This window comes from Balearica regulorum, chromosome 2 (assembly GCF_011004875.1).
Source record: "Balearica regulorum gibbericeps isolate bBalReg1 chromosome 2, bBalReg1.pri, whole genome shotgun sequence".
Lineage (NCBI taxonomy): Eukaryota > Metazoa > Chordata > Aves > Gruiformes > Gruidae > Balearica > Balearica regulorum.
The window spans coordinates 90,865,803-90,887,618 of NC_046185.1; the positions used below are offsets into that span (position 1 = coordinate 90,865,803).

The 21,816-nt window shown below is 37.0% G+C and overlaps 1 long non-coding RNA gene across 1 annotated transcript in view; it reads left to right on the forward strand.

The window, feature by feature from the left end:
* Positions 1 to 20,525: 20,525 nt before the first annotated feature.
* LOC142600752 (uncharacterized) overlaps positions 20,526 to 21,816 on the forward strand; it is a 48,018-nt gene continuing 46,727 nt past the window's right edge. Inside the window, exon 1 of the long non-coding RNA XR_012834316.1 lies at positions 20,526 to 20,590. This is a non-coding gene — a long non-coding RNA (uncharacterized LOC142600752). The remainder of the gene's footprint in view (positions 20,591 to 21,816) is intronic.

Genomic DNA, 21,816 nt, shown 5'->3' on the forward strand with positions numbered 1-21,816 from the left:
AAGCTTTTTCAGGAGCTGCAGCTGTGGACTAGGCCACTGGATCTTTTTCCTCAAGCTTAACACAACTTCTGATACAGCAAAATCCCCTGCAATAGAATCACCTCTCCCTATTCAGTTCTGCATTCACTAGAGCTGGTATACCATTTAATGCCTGAGTTCAAGAGAAAGTGGTTTACTAGTTCCAGCTGGGGATAGAAAGCAAATACAGAGAGATCTGTATTTAAATCAAATCAGACTTTAAATTAAAGGTTTTGCTCAGTTGTTACGAGTTCAGCATGAATACTTTTTTCCTCCTGAAGTTATTGCAGGCTACCGTATAAAGGATGCCCCTTTAGTGGAAGATTATTGCAGTGTCATAATTTGCTTCTGATTAGCTACTCACTGTATTTAGTAAAATGAATGCAAGAACATAACCTGAGTCTTCAGTAAACCAGCTAGGAGCAATCTAGCTCTATCAGGACTGGTAAAAACACTAGCTTGTCTTCCTCTCCCCACTTCACTTTCTACTTTATAATTAATCAATTTCTTGCTTACTTGTATCTATAAATTAGAAGCAGTACACTAAACAGAGGAGGTAAAGAAAAGAATAATCATTCTTAATCTAGTCACAGCTGCATTCAAATTAAAGAACCATCACGTAGATTAACTCCTCAAGAGACAGATAGAGATTAATGGTTAGGTTTGTACCAGTACAAGGCCATGTATTTACAATGAAAGCTCAGCAGCAGCTTAAAACAGGTGCAAGATTCAATTTACATCACTGAAATTTTTTTAAAGTGCTAAGCTTTTTCTGGTATTGTCGTTTATCCTTTTGTACTTTTCTTACTTTAAACATAAAAAGACATTATATATCATGTTCTGAAGCTGTTTTTAAGTTATCATTGTATCTATTTTTTTCCCCTTGAGTAAAGGGAGCACAGAATCAGTGACTTGAGTCTCCTAGGTAGTCCAGCTAATACTAAGAAGCACAACTGGGTTTACTACATCTGCCTTTTAGGTGTATAGATGCCTACACGATGACAAAGAATTGTGTCTCATCATTCTGAAGAGAAATTAAGATGAGAGGTTTCTTTGTGCAGTTTTAAAAGAAAAAATTAACCTGAAGGATCAGATGTCAATTGATCATTTGCCAGTTGATGTTCTAATTTTCATTGTTGATAGCTTCCACCAGGAAATAGGGAAGGGGATATATTCATTTTTATTCTCATATGTATTGTTACAGGTGCTCTATGATTGCTCCTATCGTGTATAAATGAAATCAGTTTATATTTAAAATGTATTCTCTGTGAAGTCTGACAGATGGTCAATATATGGAGCTTATTTAGTCAATTTTGACCCACTCCAATAATTCTTTCTTAGGTAACTTTTAAGAGTCTTGATCTTATTCTCTTTCATTTTTCATGTCACATTTCAAACTTCGTGATACATATGCTGATCGTGGTATTTGACGTCCCAAATGCATTAGTGATAATAGGCAACTGCAAAACCAGAGAGGAACAATTTCTGTGAGGTTTGTTTGCTTCTTAATGCAATGGCATAAGTATCATCAATGTTCTGTTAAGTGCAGTCACTAATAACCTTTTTAAACAGTTATTATTTCTCCCTATGCTGGTGCTTTATGTGTTCATAGCATTAAGATTCAACCCTGAGTTTCTTCCACTACACGTTTTCTGTGCCACTGCCTGTTGGTGTTTTTGTAAAGTGCATGCAAGAATCGGTTCTCAGGTGAATTATGCCTCTCCCTTATTCACAGCTTTATTACTTCTTATCTTAACAACTGTTATTAAGTCCCTTCCCATTACATTGCAAAAAGTCTGTCTTTTGAATTTCCGTGATAGAGGAATGCTCTCACCTAACTGTTCTCCCACTCCACATAAATTGTCCCCATCAAGCCTCAATCACTGTAACTTCCATCTTTTTCTTCCATTTTTAGTATTTCCCTTGCAGTTCTGAAATCTCTATAAGAACTTGTCCTGCCCTAACTTTGCTTCTGAAATGTCATCCCACTAAACCCTTATGGCACTCCATAGCTGAGATAAAAGCGTTAAGAGCCAGGAAGATGGATATTGACTGAAGATGTCAGCAAGGATTCCCTTCAAAGCTCCCATTCAGTTTGGAATGGAACGGCAGATGTGAGTGGAGTCTGTGGTTGGGATTTGGGAATTTAACTGTATGGAGTAAATCTGACTTGACAAGCTATTTTCTCTCAAGACACTTACTTCAAATTTTCTGGAGGATAACTTTGTCCTCTATCCTATCTTTGGTGTTCATGGTATTCAGTCCTGCTCATTTCTAAATCCCATCAGTAGTGAACTGCGTAAGTGCTGTAAAATGTTTAAAGAGGAACAACAACAAAATCATCATCTTACTGTTGAGCAGTATCATCTCCTGTCCTGGCTATGGTTGCAAAGTACATCTGCTTAAGAGGGGTTCAATGTCTTCCATATTAACAGCTGTCTTATGGCACTGTCCCTCATCAGTATGCTGTTTGCTAAGTTGGCCTCAATTTAATTGCAGATGAAATTACAAAGAAGATGCATTTTAAAAGCATACAATAAATCCTAAACAATAGATCTTGAGAGAGCTGTCCTAGTGTTTATGTCCATTGAGTGAAGGTTTCTGTACACTACTCTTTTAAAAACATACCACAATGATATTTTTTTTTCTTTAATGTCTTTACTCTGAGGAGCTACAGCACCATTTTATTAATATATGCATGGGAAAACTTTATCATATATGTAATTTATTTATGCCACTAGGACTTAAGGTTTCTGCTAGCTGAAAAGTCATTATGACCACTGATAGCTATTGTGTCCCAAACTCATATCAGCTCAGTGCATCACCTGCACAATATGTTGCTCCATATGCAAACAGGTGCTGAAAAATATTAGGGCCTATGGATTCATTGGAAATATTTTGCTTGATTTGGTTGTGCTCTAAATTGGTTCTTAAAGTACTGGCAGGGATGCCTGTTTTGGCTTTAGGTTTTCTTTCTTGTTTACTTGGTATGAATTTCTATTTAGATTGCTGTACATCACTCCTGGTTTTGGATTTTGTATGTAGTCAAGGGGCAAATGATTATTGTTTACAAATAATATTGTAAATCCTCAGATCTCTGAGTCATTTTTGCTTGGGCGTCTGTTTACTGTGCATGGAGACTTAAAAACAGAATAAAACCCACAGATTATTAGTATCTAACAATTTTCTTATTCGTGGATAATGCTCATAGTAGTGTGTTGGGAGCAGCATTCGTCAAGGCTAAGCATTTGTGTGCTTGTGTCCTCCCCCAGTATCTCCTGTCCAAGCTGCCACCAAGCAGATGAAGATGTGTCAGCCTTTGTTCCTGGGAACAAGCCGATCCTTGATCTTCCTGAGTTGCCATCCTCTGACCTCTCACTTTCTCGTTAGTTTTTATATCTTTTCATGTGGGTGTTTCAGTTCTGAATCCTTGAGTTACTAACTTGTTATTAATTCAGCACACTCACTCCTGTACTCTCTGTTCTTTTCTTCTTTCTCATCTTGCCTGATGTAGTACCCTCTCGGCTCGCTCTCACTTACAAACTAGTAGGGCTAGCCATAGCTCAACAACAATTTTTTTTCAGTAAGGCAGGATCAAGGTCACAAGATTGGGTGTCACATGTTTGGACATGGGCTACAACATGAGATGACAAATAATTGCATAGCCATTTTCGGTGGAGAAGGTAACAAAACATTAAAGAGGAGTAGAAATGAGGGTCAGGAGGTATTTCAGCTTGATTGCATGGATATTCAGCAGAACCTAGTATCTTTTGTGGAAATGCACACTTTATTCTGAAATTATATATGATTTTCTCTGAATTTTGTAGCAAAGCTACTTTTCTGAGGAGCAGACAATTTCTTTTTCACTGTAGTAGTCTGTGGCTTTAAACAGTTTTATTTACCTGGCACCACTGCGGTACTACATGTTTTATGTGCTTAGAAGAAAAGCTAAAAATTGAAAATGTCAAGATCATTGAACATTTTAAACATGTTCAAATTTCCAGTTATTGAAAGAATTGTCTTTAATGAGGCCTGTTGGACAAGTACTGAGTGTTATTCCTACCGTGTTGTTTCTGATGTATGGTGATAATGTAGAATCAGCGTACAGTGGTTTCTTGTATGAGTTTGATGCAACCTTGCTCGTGTTAGGTGAATCTTCTTTAATGCACTGAAGGAGGTGAAAAACTAGAATTAACAGTGCAACATAAATACATATGAACTCCCAAGGCACTTTTTAATAAAGTGACTTTTAAAAGCAAAGGATTAAAGAAACTGAAGTCAGCTTTGAAAGGAATTTTCTGTGTATCAAAATAATAAACTCAACACTTTCTCCCAAACTGCAGGCAATTTTCACAAATTCAGATGCTTTTTATTGTTCTGAGTATGGTAAAAATATGTGGTAATTAAAATGAACAGACAACTGAGGTAATGGGGAACTTTACAAAGTCTCAGTAAGCTCTTAAACCAAATAAAGTGGCAAAAAAGCCAATCTAGTAACATATAATCAAATAAGTAATTTTTTTCTAGACAAGTTGTCACAGAAGCACTGCTGAACACTGAATAATACACAACAGAAAGTACATTTCTGTAGGAATGCATAATGGTGTTCCATCAAACACATGAACTCGCAAGCATATTACATGCTGCTTTGCCCAAGCTAATATACCTTCTGTTGTGTTCAGAGATATTCTGTGTCATTATAAATATAAATATTGTACTATACATATAACCAGCTGTAATTGATGAATGTGTAATATGTCAAAATCTACATCATGATTTGTAATAAGTTGCATATATAGACAATGTGGTCTTGTTTTTACTTTTATGGAGGTAGATGGCAAAGCTACCAGTAATTCCAACGATAACTATCACTTTTTTAATAGACAATGACAGTGCTCAATAGCATAGAATTTAGTAGCATTTTCTAAAACTAACCAATACAAAAATCTGCTGAGCAGACTGCCAAGTTCCTGAAACCTGTCAGAAATATTTTAGATTAATTTCTCATTGTTGAATACTGAGAGTATTTGGAATTATAATATGTTGAATGTTTTTTGCATGCATTAAGTGACTCATCCTCACAACACTATAAGAAAATTCCTTGAACATCACCACAAGTGCTAGAAAACAAGTAAGAAATAGATTCTCACACCAAACCATTGTGGGACTGAAATTCATGATTTAACTTCCTCTTATTCTTCCAAGCAGCCCCTTTAACCTCACTAGGATGATCAAATGGCATTTGCATTTAGAATAACTTGTTTGAATTTTTTGTTTTTTAAATCACATGCAAGTTCCTTCCTAGGAGACTCACCATGGTCAAAGAGCATTCACACATGCAGCTACACCAACTGCCCTCATGTAATTTCTCGCTCTTGGATGCCCTGTGGTGTGCTTCTGCTCTTAGAGAAGAATTTCTGTACGAGATGCTCAACCTACTTTGGAGTGCTTCTATTTCACATTACTTGAAAAGAAAAGCTGTGGAAAGTAAGTGTTCATCATTTCTGTTCCTCTTATTAGAACTGCTCAAATAATAACAAAAGATGGTGGATCATTTTGCTAGTATGGATGTTTGCATGTATATATTTGCAATGTATCATTTGACTGGTTCTTTATATCTGTAGTTCTTCTTGTATGTTCTATTCATTGATCATTCATCTGAACTCTGAACTGATTTAGTAAGGAATGAGATTTCTGTAATTTTTTCAGGGAATACAACTCTCTCTTTCCGCCGTTACAAACAAGACCAAAAGGGGTATATTTGATGCACAATTTTGTCAAGGAAAAGGAATTAAAATTAATACTCCTTGAACCTTCTCTGCAATTACAGGGGTTTTTTCCATCAAAGGAGAGACAACTTATGGATAAGAAAGTATGTCACTTGAAAAATAGCATCTTTTCTAATGCAAGGAAATTTCTGTTCTCTTTCAGAAGTAGTCTTAAAACTGAACACACACACATACGCACGCGTAAGATTACCTCTTCCAAAAAATGCTCTTAATGTCTGAAGTATGGTTCCAGTGAACTTTTCACTTAATCATACGTAATATGTGGAGGAAGTAATAAAGAGAGAAGGGTTTTATACAAATGGAGGAATATGAAGGGCATGTTTATCAATTATTTTAGCAAAATGAAACGTGATTGACAATATTACAACATAAAATTCTCTGCTGAAACTGAAAAGAGAGTGGAAAGCATTTTTTATTTTTTGTAATGGGCTCCTCTCTTCCACATGAAATCAGTAATATATTTCTGTATTACTGGAAGGCATCCATCTGAGTTTGTTCCTCTTTACTTTAAATACTTCTTACTGCAAGGAATTGCAAGAGGTTTTCAAAAGCAGACTAGCAGTCACGCCTGTGGGATTCCTCTGTCTAGTAGCTTGACCTTCTGGAGCTATGACAGGGAATCATGTCTATTTTGTTTTTAATTCAAAACACTGAAATTTATGAAGGAATGGGTTTTAAACTTTCATCTACAAAAGCAAAAAAGTAACTAATTTCTTATTGAAAAGAAACTGTTTGATGCTAACATGTAAAGACCTGATTTTTATAGCTTTGGGACTAAAAGTTTTAGCGGAAAGAGGAATGAAGAATGACACTCTGCAACTGTGAAGAAATAAAACACACAGACTGCACCAACACACTTTAGGGCTGACCAAAAAAGGAACCCTATTGTCACATTTGCAACAGATTTAAAGTTTAACAAGTTTGCAACAGATCAGTTGTTGCTAGTCTGCATTAAAGTAGTTGATAAGTCTTTCCTGTCAGGATTCAAAGTTAAAATAGTAGTACTTGCTATTCATTTTCTCTATAGTGTTTGACTATCTGAGACTTGATAAACCACTCTTGCTGAGAAGTTGTTCTGCCTGTCTAGACAAAAGATTTATATTTAGCTACAACTATTAAATTCAGGGTGTATGGAGTCTTAAATGAATTATTATCTTGCTAAATTCTCCAATTTTACTTTAATTTTGTAGAATTTTTCAAAGACTGGCTTTAGACTTGGTTTTGGTGGCATTTTCTGAAAATCCTTTATTGTGCTTTGTTTGAGAGTAGTCATTCAAAACCTCATGTAATTCAAATTGCTACTAATTTTCTGAAAATGCAGCTCAAATGCTCTTAAGCAAAACCTTGATGGGTTGATTATATCTTATGTTAAGCTGAGACCAAATCCTTTGTATGAATAGCACAGATTGGTCTGGTTTGTCTGCCTTAGACTATTTAAGTAGAAGCTGATAAGAAAACTTACACTGATACCCCCAGCTATGTGTTGTCAGGCCCCTTTAGGGTGCACGGAGGAACTCAGAAAGATGAAGAATTTTTCTTTTTTTCCTCTTCTTTCTCTGCAGTGCATTTGACTCTGGGACTCTGAGTCAGGCCAATGGTGCTGATCCCAGAGATACAAAAAGAAAAGACAAAAGACGCCTTGGTGGACAGACATCTCAGTGCTGAGGATGCTGCCTGGCTCTGGGCACAACAGCAGCAAGTCTTTAATGACCTACTCGGGCTCCAAATCCAAGCTTAACAGACAGCAAGGACTTACCCTGCCATCCATATCTATTGGTAAATTACGCTCTGCAATGTAAATGTAAGATGCTACAATTTACAGGAAGAAAAAAAAAAAACAACCTAAAATTTTGAGAACAGGATTTAATTGTGTAACTAAATTGCAGATGAAGTGCAGCACTAGAGAAAGTTTTAAAAATGTCAGTGAAAAATGGATAGGTTTGTTCCCTCTTCATCTTTTTCTGCTCAACAGTTGTGTTACTTTCAGCACTTGAGGCTTCGTTGCACAGGCCAAATGAGAAAACAACAGCTATTTATTATAGCAATTGCACAGTATTTTTCTGTTCTAGAAAAGTGCAGACTATTTCAGATGGATAGAGTGAGGAAAAAGCTTTCAACATGGGGAGAAATTAGTCTGAATACAGGTTGTTGATTTGGTTTTTGGTTTTTTTTAAACCTGAGTCCAAATCTGGACTGAAGGCTCATAAATTAAGAAATGTGGAGGACTGTAGTATTAACAATGTTTCAACAAATAAAATTAAGGTAAGTTTAGTGCATAGCTTTCACCTTGCAATGTAGCTCCATGCATCTTTATGTAATCCTGTCAAAATCCAAAGGTTCATCTTAGGGCTTGTCCAGTGCTCATTTCATGCTAATAGTTCCTTCACAGGACATAACTTTGAATGTCTGTGAACCAAACACAGTTTAAATGAGGCTACGGGATCAAATATTGATTTCTGAGAAAACAGACTTTGAAAGAGTGTAGAATAAATTAAAACCGACTTGAGCTCAATAATGCTTGAAGGATTCACAATGGAAAAATATGAAGTAATTAAAATATCTTTCATGAGGCTACAGTCTAAGATGCCTTCTAGCAAAATAAAAGGTTAACCAAAATCAGTATGGCTAAGAAGGGAGATAATGAGTAAGCTGAAAAAACCCACCACCACCACCCAACCTCCCATAGCTTTTCAATAATATATAGGAATGTCTTCAATGCCGATTATAAGGACTAGTGCCCAACAGGAAACACTAATTCAAATTTTCACAAAAAAATATGTGGTGTTGTTCCTACTGCTGTCAGTGGTATAAACAGCGGCATATGAGATGCCTCAGACACGAGCTTTGCAGGTCAATACCAGAGACTCTCAGCACCACTAAAACCACACATGGGTATGGAAGCCCACGAGAAGCCCATTTAACACTTGTTCTCTACAAGAGAAGCAATGTGTTACTCTTATGTTTACTTGTGTACAAAAAGAGGACGAGTGATGAATACGCAGCACTGAAGCTAACTGCTTAAAACAGATGAAACAAATGTTTCACCAGTATTTAGGTAGTGCTGTTTGGAGGACAGAGGAGGAAGTACATTTGAGAAGGGCTAGCAAAGTAAGCAAGAACATCGGGAGGAAGAAAATCAAGAAAAGTTAAAGCCTGGCCGTAGTGAAAAATGCACTAACTAACATCAGGCCTTCGGCAGGTAAGTTAAACAATGCAGTTGAGCCCTGTTGTGTTGGCTATGAATGCTTATCAAAACCTGGTTAGCTGATATTTCCACAGCCTTTCCTGGTTGCTTACATACCTGGGGCTGCTGTTCTCTGGTGGTGCCTGGACGTGGCATGTCAGCAGGGCTGGCACAACCCTTTTGTTCCATCTTTGATTTCCATTAAGATGTGACAGCATGAGCTGGTCTCTTCACCTCCTCACCAGCACAGGGAGGTGGCTGCCTCTGGTGTGTTTCTGGCTTTCATGGTTTCAACTGACTCACTTCCATTTCTTCTGAAGAGGAATGAAAAAAACATGGGACTTGCCTTTACAGCCTGTTTAAAGAGCGTGCCAGTAGCACTCCCGACTGGAAACTGAGCAGACAATGTGTCTAGTGCTTCCAGCACTCTCGGAAGATGAGATGAGCCAGGCTCCTGAATCCCTCAGGGTCTGTGTTCTGTTGCATTGCTGCGAAGCTGGTAAGACTCACTCACTCACGATGCTCTATGGCTCAGTGAGGTCACAGTTTCTGGATCTGTTCCAGATACTGAATTTGATGGAAAGACTTCTGGCTCCAGTCCTGAACTTGAAAGTCCATGCCATTAAGGATTCAAAGGAACTATTTGTGCTATGTATATCCACATTCTGAAGTTGTTAAATGGTTCTATTAGCTCGAGTAATTAATTATGGCAGGTGTAATTACTTATGGCAGATGTAATCAAATATGTAGGCCACATAGGAGAAATCCCCAAAGGTGTGTTGGAAAATCTATGTTTGGTAAAAATGATTAATGATTCATTCTGTGGAATACACCAGCAACTTTTATCCTATATCTGATCGCTGAAAAAGATGAATTCATTACTTTCATTTTTATATAGCACTATTCAAAGGAATACTTAATTTGCTGACAAACCCATACAATGAAGTTTTCAAAAAAATCTTTGCCTAATTAAATGTGATTAAGACAACAATAGTTAAAATTTGTTGCAAAAGACAGAAAGCTTTAGTATATTAAAGAGCAAAATGGTGCTTCACAGCATTTTATAGTATGACAGTTTGTTTCGGTATTCATAGCTAGTTACTTGCAGTAACAGCATCTCACACTGTGAAATTCTGTCTTGTCTATTGTTTCCATTCCAAATTACAAGCTATCAAAGACCAGTTGTCCCTTGAGCAAAGTCATAACCAGGTTGTTCTTCTGTGATGTAGCATCTATAGGCCTCTTGTGAAAGATGAACATTGTAGGAAATAATATGTTTTTATTAATTTCAGGTCAGATTTTTTTTTCTACTATCGATTTGAATAGGATGTTTTTGACTAAAATAGAAATCTCCTCTTAGCATGCAGAGGATGTTTTTGTCTTTAAAAAAGGAATTTATAAATGTCTTATTTTAATGAAAAAAACTGATCTGGAAATGTATGATATCAGTTTCTCTGAAAGACGAAGCACATGGAGTAATCCCAGCATCTTTGCAGAACAGAAGTTTTTCCTGACTCTTTAGTTTTATTTCAGTTTTGGCTTCATAATTTTAGAACATGTATGAACAGAAAAAAATAGGTTGTATGTTTCTCAGACATAAAATGACATTTAACACTTGTTATAGGAGAGTCGCATTTAAAAACATATCAGCTATTTTGTCTTCTACTTCCAGATTAATTGTAATAGCGGGTGTGACAAATTGTAGCTGACTATGCTATGTTAAATCTGATGTAATTCTGTGCTAGTGAAAACACAGTAATATTCAAGCTGGTGCTGTTTTGTAAAATCATATATAAGGATATCTAAGAATGGTAATAGGCAGTTCTGTCTGTATATATTAATTAATCCCCTATATGAAATGCAGGTCTGCACTTATTCTCCAATCTGCCTTCCTAGTCTTGCTGCTATGAATGACTATTTGACTATTCTATAGGGGAAGATTGCATTAATTTACTACTGCCTTCCACCCACTAAAAATATTTTAGATCATTGGAATTAAATTTTGCATGGAAGCACTTTCCCTCATTTCATGAAGGCTTAGGAACAGAAGAAATGCCCTGCTGGATCCGAGCAGCAGTTTATCCTAGCCCAGCAGCCTCTGTCAAAGCTCTCCTTTCTCAGTCACAACTACCAGTTGTGAATTCTTTATTCTGGGTGTGGATGATTTCTCCCAAGATGCACATCCTTATATTTATCTGCACTGAAGTGATTGTTTTATAGTTTCTTGCCATCTCTTCACTGCTGAACTCATCAGGGAAAAGCTCTGCTGTCTCAATGGAGTTACAGTTCCATTTTTAAAATGTAGCATGACAGTGAGTATGTTTAGCTGGGGAAAACATTAGAAACAGCTTCTCCACCAGTGTAATTTGTTCAGAAAACATGTTACACATGGACCTATAAGAAAAAGCCTTGGAACTCCCCTGGGCAAATCTTAGTTTGCTTTGGAAATGAAGCCAAAATTGAAGAAAATGCTTGGGTAACTATGGGGAAATACCAAGCCCATTTGTGGCATGTGGAGAAAAAGAGAAAAGCAGACTGCTGAACTTCACAGACCTTTTTAGGTGTGATTTCAGTTTTGTGTTTAGATTGCTGCAGCTAGCCCGCAATTATCTGTATTTAACAATCTTAAAACTGAAGCCAGTAAGTAAGCTATAGGGACTCAACATATACATCCATACTACACATTGAAGCTTATAAATAGGGAAGGGCAAGTCAGGATCTCTGGTTTCACCTCAACAGCAGGAAAAAGGAGGTGGCAAAGACAGAATTTCCATCTCCACCTAGCCAGCGATGATCCTGCCATTTGGCCTAGGAAGTGATGATCAGCAACGGATAATCCTTGGGTAATGATGGAACTGTTTGACCAGATCTCATTTCTATTCTGCTAAGTGATCTCCCTCTTAGCACGTGGTCTGTCACCTGACCTCTCTTCAAACAGTACAGTACAATCATAATGATACGAGACAGCAGGTCCCCAGTGCCAAAGCCACCTTCTATTTATGTTCCCTCAGATGAACCGCTGGAAGTTATCCTCTTAATTTTTCAGTGAAGCAGCAGTATACATGAACTTTTTCACCTGAATGGATAAAATCTGTTTTATTACCTTGTTTATTTGTACATATTTCTGTGGCGATCCTAAAGCAGCTGGACCAACATACGCAACAGATAGACATAGGCAGCACAGCATGGTGCGCTAGCGCAGTATTTAAGTGTGTTGCCTCAGTTGTGTGTGTTGGAAATCCACAGTATACATGTATATTGATGGAATAATATAAGCAGCGTATAGCTTACTGTTATAACAAGCAGCCAGAATTTTTTGGCAGCCTGCACATACGCCAGCAGTTAACTTCACACATACAGGAACAAAACAGCGGATATTCTCTTTTTTGGTTGAGTAACCCACGTTTTCTTCAAGCAGGCTAGCACCCTGCTTTCCTGCTTCAGTGTGAAATCTTCCTGGGAGCAAAAATTCCTCCTGTACTGAAGATGATGCAAATGCATTGATGCTAAAAGGAACAGAAAGGTTCAAAAATTTTGCACGTGGGAGAATGCAATGTTTCATTGGACATTGTTAATGCATACATTTACGTATAAACATGTTCAAGGCTGCAAAACACCACAGGCTTGTCTATGCTGAGAAACCACATCGTGTAGTATTGATCACAAGGCTTGTTCAACTACTAGGCAGTGGGTGAATAAATAAGACCTAAATGATTACAGTCAAATCAATTACAGCAATCAGCTGTGAATTTTGACTGTACCTGTCTAAATTATTTATTTGCATACAAGTGTGTATATGGGTGTAAATAAGCTTTAAGAAAGTTTGATTGCACTTTCCTTAGTTCCCACATGCAAAGTGTTTTCACTGTGGGGAAACAGCATATTCTTCCACTTCAGTTTTCACCAGCACTCCTTCTTTCTATTTCAGACTTGTTTATTCACTGCATCTTATCTGTCAACAGACAGACTAGCACATCTCATCATGTGTTTCAAAGTCACTGTCACCTGAAATACCCTGGAAGTAAGCAACCAGAATTAAGCTGGTAAATGCTTCTAAGCAAGGAAGAGCTAAAAAAATGATCATGTAAGAATAAAACTGTACTTTAAACAGAATATTCACAATTGTCTCTTTTCATGTGTGAAGTTGGAGTTGTTGTTCCTTTGACAATTTTACCCTCAAGGATAAAGAGGGTAACTGAGTCTACAAGATAGACTTGCTCAAGGGCATGTAAGGAACTGAATCAGAATAAGACATCCTATCCTTTATTTAACACTTGAGTGAAATCTAAAATACAAGATATGCGATGAACAATAGCTATTAAATTATAGATAAGTCTGACATGATGCATAATTCATCAAGAATATTATGTCCACTAGCATTTCTAAAATACCGGTATGCATCATGGCTACTGAAAGTGAGCCTTTCTCCTTCTTGCCTTTCTTGTTGTAGCTGAAAATGCATTTGAATTATGTAGCTAGATCCAGAAAACTTTTGGAAGCAAAATAGTGGGAAAGGAACATGAACAGCTTGTAAGGAGCAGGAGAACTGGTGAAGGTCCTTCTCAGATTTCTGTGCATAATTCCTGGCTGGGCCTTAATGGCTAAACTTTTGTTTCTGTTTACTGTGCATATAGTGGGTTTAAGACATAATTTCCATGTGATTAAGAAACAGTAGTCTTTATTGTATTTTTTTGCTTTTTCCCCATTCTGTATGAATTCATGTAAGTTAGAGTAATTATGCAGCTGTTTCATAACATGAATTATTTTAGATAAGATATAGTTACATTATTCTGTGACTTTTTATATTGTTTTTTAAATATCCAGCATATGAAGAAAACAATCATATTTTGCTACAACATTTTTCATGAAGATCATCCCTTCCTTTAACTCAAGAGATTAATTCTATTTATTGGGTACAGGGTTTTGACACCAGCACCTGATACAGTGAGCAGCTCTGCTTCAAGAGGGCTGCTCAGGAATGAGTTCAAAGAGCTGAGCCATTTATTTTACATCCCCATAGCAGAGAACTAGAAACAAACTATTCAGGACTTCCAGGGATGAAAGACCGAACGCTGCAGTGCGACGTCAGCAGACATGTCCTCTCTGTTTGTGTCATGGACCTGCTTCTCTGAGGTTAACGCCACACAGACCCAAAGCCATAGCAAACAAAGGATTCTGGAGAGTCAGGCACAAGGTTTGAATGGGATATTTTGGGGGCCAGTGGTACTCTCTGCTCAGTCCCCTCACTCAGCTTCACTGAGGAGGATGGGAAGGGCAATGCAGGTGCATGTAGTTGCTGGCACCTCAGCAAGATCTGCTGGCCCTGAATTTGCATTTGTGAGGGACAGAGCCTTCACGTCAGGTGCATGGGCCTGTCATGTCTCATAAATACTTGTATCCTTGCTTGAGATCCAAATGCAGGAAACATACTGTTTCAAATGACACCCTCTGTGTTGGTTAACAAACTTAGGTGTTTTGACTGTGATGATAAATTCACAGTCCTTTACTTTTGTGTCTATGCAGTGCCTCAGAACTAGTATTAAAAATACACCCCAGCTTCCTTCTGGCAGCGGTGATTTTATAAATGGATTTGAACTTTCTGCCCCAGGTCTGTGGAGGTTTTATAAACTAACAGCACTGCTCAGCAGTGACAGCCCTGAACTTCTGTCAAGCCTTAATGCTAGAGCACTCGATGAAGCTATCCTGAGAGGACAATCCTATGGTGGGCATTATTTATTTTTCTTTTTTTTGCACAAGGTTGTTTTTTTCATAATACAGAGATAAACTGTCATCTTAGATTTCTTTCTTGCTTTCAAGTCCTTGTTTTCAAATTATTGTCTTCCTTTGTATAAAAGACAAAAAAAAAAAAATGAGCCACTTCTTAGGGGTTATGCTTCTTGTCTGTTTTGGAAGTGAAGGCAGAAGAATGTACAAAGTCAAACCAGTTAGTTATCTGTTGTTTCCATTTTGTTTGAATGTCTCGTGCTGCTAGTGGTGGTGGAGTAGGAGCAGGGACGGGAGGGGAGTATTTTAAAATTACTATTGACAACATGATGCAGACGTGATCCAGCTGGGAGAATGACTCAGAAAGCATCATCCTCATTTCCTGATGCTGAAAGTACATCTGCCATAGGACAAACACCCACAAAGCAGTTGTTTAAGGTTCAGCCCTTAGAATAGAATAGAATAGTTCAAAGAGGCAACCTGAACCTATTTCTCTTTTCTGTGAGAGCAGGGATTCCAGACCCCACGTTTACCTCCCCAAAGATGCCTGTATACAAGCAAACCTCTCTTCTTTCTAAATAGGATAGTGCTGGGGGCTGTTGTTATTTTTTCAGGAATTGCCACATCTTCTGTTTCCTATCCAAGATTTTATAGGTCTGGACTTGTATGGCTATGGAGAACACTGGTCCCTGGCATGAGCAGTAGTATCTCCTTGCGTTTTATAAGATAAGAGTGTCTGAGCATCCCACAACAAATTAAAACACTGTTATAATCCTTTCTCATAACCCCCAAACTGGCTACTATGGCAAAGGCTGTAGTTTTATTAAGTCAGAAGTTCAGGCAGGTTTGCAGACTGCAAAGGCACCTTTCATTCTTATTTCTGTAGTAGCCATAAAGAAATGTTACAGGCCAAGCCTTCCTTCTGCTTGTGTTTCTGTATCCTCGATTTCCCCAGTCCAAACACTGAAGTGCATGTAGAAGAGAGGTGAACAGGCAGAAGAATGACAGCTTTGCTAGCTCAGTGCACATAATAAGAAATATCTGTAGGATTTAAAATACGCCGCTCATTTAAACAATTGTTCTAGGCCCTGTGCAAAAATTGAATAAAGTATGGTCTTCACTTCATAAAGCCCACAAAGTCAAAATAGGCAGGACTAGTGAAACATCAGAGGGAAGTGAAAATTGAATCATTTGCTTAAGAAATTTGTCTATCAGGAGCTTTATGTAGAGTCTGTGTCTCAAAATCCCTAGTCCTGCTCTTGTAGTGCAAGAAAATTAAGGTTCTACTCTTGCTGTTTAATGTAATGTATAGCCCTGGACTCAATTTGCATGTGAACTGTAGGCAAATCTAGCAGTCCTTTAAATTTTTAATATATTCACTTTGTGAAGATTTGCTACTTTATGTTTGTACTTATTTATTCTACAAGTTGAAACTTGCATTGGATTACTCCCTTGTGTATCCTTAAGATCAATGAGAGGATGTTAGTTAAAATTTTAAGTAAAGAGAAAGCACTAATCTCCAAAGTAAGAAAAAGGGATTTTTACATTTCAAGAGGAAAAAGAATGAAGCAAAGCCATGTGGCATTCATTTGATATTGCTTTTTATGGCACCCTCAATGAAAGTAGAAAATGCTAAAGCATTGAATTACTGTCAGGAAACCCTGCATTCTTATATCATCAAATAATTTCTCTTTTGTTTCATCTATCACAATGTGAACTTTATAAAAAGAACAGGCAGTCTTTAAAATTCATATTTATTTAAAATTAATTCATCTGTGACCTTTAGGCAAGGAGGAACTCATTTCTTTTGTTACCTTTTGACATGGTCTGATTTAGTCTGATTCTCTCATAAAAATTAAATTTAATGCAGAGTCATGCAAAAAAGAAATAAGATAATGGTGGAAACATGCACAAACTGAACAATGCCATCTTTGTAAAATTGTTACTTCTAACATTTCAGTTGTGTTTTGATTTGCATTAGAAATTGCATAGTCTTCATTACTTTCGTGATTTAAATCAGGAATCTAAATAATGGAAGAAAGCTGGAAACCATGTTAGAAAACATGTTTCAGGGCCTCGTAGAATTGGATAATTTGTTAGAGTTCTCTAGGGTAATCAATAACAGATTATCACCACTTGCTTTTTTCTTGCATGTCTTGGGAATTCCTGGTATAAACCATAATAAACTAATCTTCACACAATAAGAAATGGACAAAGAGAAAGGGAAAAGAGAAACATAATTGTATAAGATATCACCCAGCAGTTTATCTATGTTCTAGAAGATATCTGTAAGAAATTTTTTTATTTTTTTTTTTTAATCACTGCCAATGTTTTGCAGACCTTTCCCTCATTCTTTCCATTCTTGTTGGTTTGAATATTATTTGTCAATTTTGGGCATAGATTTCCTGTTTCTCTTTGGACCCTTCAGCAGCAACTATCATGAAAATCAATAAGCCAACACAATCTTCCTATGTAACCTCTAAAAGCTAAAGCACTTTATATCATGAATTTTTCATTCCTTTTTCGTTCTAACAGAACAACTTGAATTAATGAAATTTTCCTTTTTTTTTTTTTTTCTTTTAACATTGACTGCTATAAATAGAATTTTATTAAAGATGCCAGTCTGTACCTATTTAACCAGCTATTTACAGTCATAATGAGAGCTGGAAATGAGCATGACCCAAAGGAGTTATGGCTGAGTATCATGCACTCAGTGTTCTTTCGTACCGATTTCGCTGGAAGCTTTAACATATTCCAAGCAATTCAGGTGCAAGAAAACTACACTGCACTGTCTTCATGAAAAGAAGTGAGTAAAGCATCTGTGAAATGGCTTAATAAAGATGCAAAAAGGAGTTGCCTTCTGCCTGACATGAGTATTCTTAGAATACATTCCCATTGTATGGTTTGCATTTGTTTTGCCTGTTAAAGGATTACAAGACCCCATTACAAGGCATGCCAAGTTCTTACGTTTTCTCTAGACATTCTCATTGACCTGCAACTACAGAAAGGTGGATTTTAACTATACAGCTGCAAGTTTTTTTGGTTTTGCATTGTTTAAAAAAAAAAAAAAAAGTGAAGGTACTTTAACTGACACATACTTGCCTGTCTGAAATAAGATGAATTTAGAGTTCTGAGAAAGGGTGAGAATTTTTCAAGCAGGTGATTACTCAGTAGATGGTAAAAGTAAGATAAAAGATTTATACAAAAGGACCAAATCAGGGATGTGGGTGAAGATGAACAGTACTAATTGAAGTAAAAAAATAAAGGTTCTGACAATTTTATGAAACATACAGCTTTTCATGGTAACTTCTAGTGAATAACATTCATTCTCTCTTCCAGATTATGTGATGACTACATTAAGTTATGAAGTGGATTCAAAAAATGTATTCAGAAATCCTTCTAGGCAAGGTTGTGATGACAGTCCAGTCTAATGCACAGAAAAATTGCAAATCAATACTACTTACATCTTTTTGAAAGTCTGGTTACTGTTGCAGTTGAGAACTTAATGCTATTTACTTTGCTTACATCATCTAACTTGTTTATAAACACAAACCTTGTGTAAGACAGACAAACAGTGGACCATCTGGGTAAATTGAGTCAGATGATAGAGAACAACAAACAACTCTATCCTTAATCAGGGAACAAGAAATAAAATATTTTTCACACACCTCATTTGGCTAATTTCTAAGGCAGTAATGACTAAACTCAACAGAGAGACATCAGAAGTAAAAACCAAAACAAAACCCATGAGGTCTGAGATGATCATAAGCATCTCTCAACAGCAACAACAGCCTGAAGACAGGCCAGATGAACAGACAATTTCCATAAATGTCATGCCCATCTTGTGACTAGGAAAAGAGTTGTTTATAAAAATGCAAATTGATTTTCATGGAAAATGTTACCAAAAAAATAAATCCAAATATATTTTTTTCTTCCAAACTACAGGTATCTAAATTATATTTTCTCTTAAAGAGAAATAGAGGAGAAAGAGGAAGGCCAACAGAAATTACCCTGGTAACTAATGTTTCCTTACTTTTCCTCAAAATTTATTCCACTTCTTATTTTACAGGCATTCAGAAAATATAAGCCACTGGAATTCATTTCCACTGGAACATAAACCCCCACTTTTTTGCTGTGAGAGTGACTGAGCACCGGCACAGGTTTCCCAGAGAGGCTGTGGCACCTCCATCCTTGGAGATATTTGAAACCCTGACTGGACATGGGCCTGGGCCACCAGCTCTAAGTGGTCCTGCTTGAGCAGGGGGGTTGGACCAGATGACCTCCAGAGGTCCCTTCCCACATCAACCGTGCTGTGATTCTGCAGTTCTTGAAAGAAAAAGAAAATTCACATTTCCTGAGATTCTCTTTTCTATTAATTACTATTTAGGAAGTTAGTAATCTCACCAAATAGTAATACTGAATCTGGTTTACTCCATGACTTTCATAGAGTCATGGGTTTTTTTATACTGGAGAATATATCAGATCTTATTCAAAGACATCAAGTCTGTTTTGAGCCTTTGAAGGGGAAGGAAAAAAGGGAGAGAGATTTATGACTGATAATCATGATTGACCAAGAGGTAAATGGTCCGTCTTTTAAAGCTCAGAGTAGTAATGAAGGAAACACAATAAACTGAATGCTTAGTACAAGAATATGGAGTCCTATACAAATGAGTACTAGAATTCTTCTAGGAGAAACAGGTATTTCCGTTCACTGGCTATTTTGGGAAAGGTTATTTTATAATAGTATTTTAAAACTGAGCACTCTTGGAACCTCTATTTCACAGGAATCAAGTGCTATGTCTTAAAAAAGAAATATTAAATCATATGGGTGCTCATTCTACAGGTCCTTTATTTTAGAAACTCCTAGGAAATCAAATGTATGTGTCACTTAACTTTTAACGTGCTTTTAGTAGAGACTCTTCCACCAATGTGTCAGACACCCAACGTAAGTTTAACTACCCATGAAAATTACTGTCTGAGGTGTTGCTTGTTGAACAGAAAGCAAAGGACGCAGACATTGAAACAAACTGAAAGAATACATTTCCCATGGGAATCTCTCAACATTTTAGGTTTCCTGTTGGGATTAAATTTTCTCCTTCGACAGTGAAATCTGTGCCATGGACATGATAATTTTACATATAGATTTAGAAAGCCTAATTTAAGAATTAGCAAATAACCAGTGAAGAGTTCTTTGATAAAAGCATTCATGAATTTTTAGACTTTTCTGAGATATGACTGCATAGGAAAGAATGTTTCTCTCGATTTCAAGCTGCTAGCCTATGCCCTTTTATGCTTAGCCATTATTAAGCAGAACAAGATATTTTTCATCAGTAGTAAACTGAAAGCTTGTACTCCTAGACGACATCTGAAGATAAAGATTAAACTGCAGTGAAGATAAATTACCTACTCAGTTTGCACTTTAATTACATTTTGCATTTATAACATTCTGCATTATTCAGGAAAATAATACAGAATGCAGTAATCAAGTAATACACTTTTTGTTTGACTAATTCCAGGTAATGTTCCTAAATAATATTTTTACTTTAAGTCTGATTTATGTGGTTTATGTTTAACATGTCAAGGTCATTCCTGTATGCTATTTTTGAATTCTAGATATCTGAAGTACGGTGGTTTTGCTTATAGTACTTGGGTCTTACCATTTATATTCAGCTTATGTGAAGCTACAGTGAACACTGAGATAGTTTAGTGGACGTTGCCCTGCAATAGCTTGTTTTTTTAAAAAAATATTTATGCACTGAAATTTCTGTGAAAAAGTATCCCAAAGAGATTCTGTAAAATATGATCAAACATGAAGCAGGCAAATTCCTAAATGATGGATGTATATTCTTGAAGTTACTAAAATGCTTCAGAAAGGGTAAGTTGGCTCATTTCTGCAAAATAGATAGTTTGCTCTATGCTTATGAGCTGAGGTGAAGTGCTCATGAAGACTGGACTCAGGGCTGAATCCCCATGTCAGTGGCTGAAGGTACCCAGGATGCTGGAGTACCTCATGAGCTAGATGAGTGCTTCCGATTCAAAGCTCCAATTATTTCAGAAGTGCATATATGCCTTTGTGGATCATTCTGTTACTCCCCTTGTGCTAAAAATAACTTTGGGGAATAACTACTGCTGAGCCCTTTTGGGGATAGTATGGTCTATGAAATTGTTTGTGCTGTCCACATGCATACACTCATATGGAGAAAGGTGCAGCACTAAAAAAAAAAAAAAAAAAAAAAAAAGAAACAGTTTCTTTAGTTGATATGGTTGGTATGCTGACACATGATTCAGTATGTTTCTGAGTTGGTGCATATCTGCAATAGGATTTCCAACATACTGTCCAAATTTTGCATGCATAAACAGGTTAGAGTTTTCAAAGCCATTCAGTGTGTATTGCTGACAATTCCCCACACAATTTAATAGTATGGGTACCCCAAAGTTAATTATTAAACTCCCAGTTAGTGTTCTTCAGGCTGGGAAAACCTTTGATGTTGATGGTCTAGTCTGATGTCCTTGACATCTTTGTGACAGATATTTGACCCAAATTTCCTTTTGTGAGGCAAATATTTTAATTCCTAAAAAAATGATCCCTTTTCAAAAGACACTCACAAGTGATGCTGTGACTCAGTGGTAGATAATTTCCCATATCATTCTGTCAGGACCCATTATTATCAATAACATTTTATGGCTAGAAGTTTGAGCTTTCTCATCTTCAGCTTTTGGACAGCAGGTCCCAGATGCTTGTTACACCTTGTCAGCTAATGTCCCAGATCAGGTCTGTGACTTCTGTCCTTTCTGCAGAGTTATAGAAATGTTCTCTTACATGACAGTACTTATATTCTGTGATTCTGCAACCTCTTAACCTTCCCTTCTTATAAACACGATGTTGTGAGCTCCTTCGGTGTCTCAGTGAAAGAAAAGCTGTTTTCTTTTCCAGAGCAGGAGTAATTCTTGCAGCGATTTAGTGATCCCTCTCTAGTTTTCAGGGCTCCCAGACCCCAGCCGGTGTAACTGGATGCAGTGTGCAGGTAGCTGGCTCCTTCCCGTGAAGCAGAGAGGCATCATCACCTTGGCCCCAGCGGCTCACGGGCAGGCTGCAATCTC